Genomic DNA, 3,897 nt, shown 5'->3' with positions numbered 1-3,897 from the left:
TTTTCTCTTAAGTGGAATTACGTTTAAAAAATAGGAAAATAGAGGGAAAAAAAAAGAAAAACAGATTACCCCTTATTCGTCTCTCCCTTATGGCACAGTCTCTAGCTCTCTTTTTCCCTAAGGACTTTTAAATGGGCTGCAACGTGACATCCAACAGCTAAAGACTTTGCCTTAGAACTTTGGGTGCTGGTACTTTTGAAATTTCGCAGAGGGAATTCTTCAATTCAGTTCAGTCCCTCAGTTGTGTCCGACTCTTTGCGACCCCATGAATCACAGCACGCCAGGCCTCCCTGTCCATCACCAATTCCCGGAGTTCACTCAAACTCACGTCCATTGAGTCAGTGATGCCATCCAGCCATCTCATCCTCTGTCGTCTCCTTCTCCTCCTGCCCCCAATCCCTCCTAGCATCAGAGTCTTTTCCAATGAGTCAACTCTTCGCACGAGGTGGCCAAAGTACTGGAGTTTCAGCTTTAGCATCATTCCTTCCAGAGAACATCCAGGACTGATCTCTTTTAGAATGGACTGGTTGGATCTCCTTGCAGTCCAAGGGACTCTCACTGGTACATTATTCATTAACTGTTGTAGAAGGTACCTCACTGTAGCTAAGACTTGGGGCCATGGAGTCAGACAAACCTAGGCTTGAATACTGGTTCTCATAGACTCACTAGCCTTGTGACTTTAGGCAAGTGAATCTTTGAGATGCTCATTCCCAGACCCTGCAGGGATCCTTTCTCTCTGGTGTCTGAATCGAATGCCGCTTGGGTCTCATGGTGAGACAGGGATGCAGTGTGGGAAGCAGCCCTCTGGCCTCAATGCTCTTTTCTGAAACCACACTGTCCTGTTGGCCTCCTGCCGTGCTTACAGTCTTGTCCAGGAAAACCTTCCTTCCCCAGCTGTCAGCTCACTCACCCACCCTCATTGCATCTCTCTCCTTTCTTCACAGCTCTGCTCTGTACGTGTTCTAAATATTTGCCTGCTGCTAAGTCGCTTCAGTCGTGTCCACCTCTCTGCGACCCCATAGACGGCAGCCCATTAGGCTCCACCGTCCCTGGGATTCTCCAGGCAAGAACACTGGAGTGGGGTGCCATTGCCTTCTCCGAAATATTTGCCTCGTAGAGCCGAAATTCTCTTGTCCTCCCTTCCTGCTCACTCCTGGGATGATCCCACAAGGGAGCTAATTAGCACAGCATTTTTAATGGCATCCCCCTCTTTGGAACACGTGCAGCTTTATTTGATTTTCTTACAGCCTCTGAAGCATGAAATCTTTTCAGGGCTGACTGTGTTCATTTCACTGATGGACACCAAGAATAAATCCTTAGCTCACTTTATATCCATAACCTCACTGTTCCTGTCCAGGGGAAGAGAATTCCAAGGAATCCTGCTATTGTTGCTTTGTGTAAAAAGAAAAAAAAATCCTTCAGACTTGAAAGAGCAAACTGAGGTAGCAATGGGCGACTTTTTTTGTTTTTAGTGTTTAGAATATTATGCTCACCTACATATTATTTCAGTGTGTGTGCGCCCTCAGTCACTGAATCGTGTCCAATTCTTTGTGACCCTATGGATTGTAGTACCCCAGTCTCCGCTGTCTGTGGGCTTCTCCAGGCAAGGTTTCTGGAGTGAATGGGTTGCCGTTTCCTCCTCCAGGGCCTCTTCGCCCAGGAGCCTAATGTATGCTTTTGGAACTGAATTTAAATTTCTTCCAAGGATTTCATATCTTCTGCACTGAAGGGGAAAGTAGCCCTCCCTCTACCCTGCTCGCATCCCCACTATAGAAGTCAGATGTATTAGTCATCTATTGCTGAAACAGATTATCCCCAAACCTAGCTACTCAATACAACAATAAACATTTACTGTCTCACATGGTTTCTGAAGGTCAGACATTCAGGAGCTGCTTGGCTGGGATCTGGCTCACGGTCTCCCATGAGGCTGTGATCAGGATGGTGGTGGGGCTGCTGTCGTATCTGAAGACTTGGCTGGGACTGGAGGATCCAGTGCCAAGGTGGCTCCTTACTGGGCTTTAGGTAAGAGGCCTCAAGTCCTCTCCCCTGCGTGGTGCTGGGCACTGTAGATACTACATTGCAGCAAATATGGATTCTGAATTGCATTTCAGAGAGTTGTTTTGTTTTTGTTTCTTTGAAGTAACTTTCTTGGACTTGAACTGTGAAATCCATCTCCCCTGCAGTGTGTTAGCCCCTGATGGCTCTGCTCAGACTCGCTTGATTCTTGCTTTCATTTTTCAGCCTTACCTCCTAGGCCCCCAGTGTCTGTATAGCTCAGTGTTCAGCCAGTGAGACTGGCTGAGGTTGTGCCCAAAGGCTTCCACTGTACGTGGGTGCATCTCTGTGGCTGAGGAGCCTGGTCATAACTCAGTCAATCCTCAAGCCTCCTTTGCGTTTGCTGTCTAGTAGGCTTCTTGGTTTCATTTCCCGGATAGACAAAGATGAGGGCAGATCTTATCCTGTCCTTCTGTGCTGCTCTCATTTCCCGGATCCCAGGTCAACTTCTGGCTGCCTTGATGCTCTTCCTATGAGATTCCAGCCTCCAGTCGTGGGACCTGGGTGTTCCCCTGCATGTCTCCAGCTCACCACTGTTAGCTGACCCCACCCCAAGTTGAGTGTGCCCTCTGGCAGCCCAGCTGCTGGTTTCCAAAGCCAGCCCCATGCTGGCATAGCCACATTTCTTGCTGACCAAGGGCACTGGGTTGGGAGGGGTGGGTGGTGGCAGCATCAGGTGAGAAGACTGCAGATTCTCAGTAACTGTACCCCAACCCAAGGCTGTTTTTCAAGAATAGGCTCTTCCCAGTTTGCTGTGTGCCTTTGTTCAATTTCCAGAGCCCTGATAGTCCTTTTTTTTTTCAGTGTGAATATAGATTTTTAAAATTTCACTTATGTAGATGACATTGAGCAGGATTGCTGAAGCACATGATAATTTATGCTTTATTTATAAAAATCCATCAAACTCACTCCCAAGAGGCTGCCCCATTCTGCGTTACTACCAGTGCTGTATAAACTTCTGTTGCTACCAGCTTCGTTACCACTCGCGATGGTCTGTGATTTTTTAAAATTCTAGATGCTCTAAAAAGTACGTAGGGGACTTCCCTGGTGGTCCAGTGGTTAAGAATCTGCCTTGCAATGCAGGGAATGCAGGTTTGATTCCTGGTTGGGGAATGACATTGTTGCTTTTAACAGTGTTATCAATTTTATGCTTGCTTTTTCCAGGTAGAATTTGCCAGCCCCTTTCTCCTGCCGTAGGTAGGTCCTTGGTCCACTCTTGTAGCAATACGGGGCTACATGGCTTCTAAGGCCGCTGACCTTTCCCAGCCTCTCGTGACTTTGGGGTTCATTCCTTCACGAGAGGTAGTATTAAATACTTAGGATACAACTCCTAGGGAGCAGCTGAGCTTCCGTGTGCTGTTGTGGTGTCTGGGACTCCATCCTGAAGACCATATGACAGGGCAGAGGCTGAGCCCTCCTGAGGTGGAAGGGCAAGGTGAAGGCCAAGGGATCAGGGGCTCCCTGGTAGCCAGCTTCAGGGGTAGACGTGAGTGTCCTGGGGCTGGTGAGACAATGACAACAAACCAGGGGCTTAAGCAGAAATGACTTGGGCATCAGATTCTGACCATTCTATCTCTGTGCTGGGGAGGGTGCCATCCTGCCCACTGAGAATGCTGTAGCTGCCTACTCTTGCCTCTGTTTGCTTGCCCTGGTTTTGGACTTGTGGGACTGCATACTTCCTTGAAACATCTTCTGGTCATTTCTAGAACCATTGCCGCATTGCCGCTGTCTAGCTGGTTGCAGGTGGGAACCAGCAGTAGAGGCTGCTTTCCTGCTGGCCCTGGATGTCTCTGTGTTGTGATGCATGTCCTAGGTGCTCAGTGATATTTCCTGAATGGCTGA

This window comes from Capricornis sumatraensis, chromosome 20 (genome assembly GCF_032405125.1).
Source record: "Capricornis sumatraensis isolate serow.1 chromosome 20, serow.2, whole genome shotgun sequence".
NCBI lineage: Eukaryota > Metazoa > Chordata > Mammalia > Artiodactyla > Bovidae > Capricornis > Capricornis sumatraensis.
Note: the sequence above shows the minus strand (reverse complement) of the source record.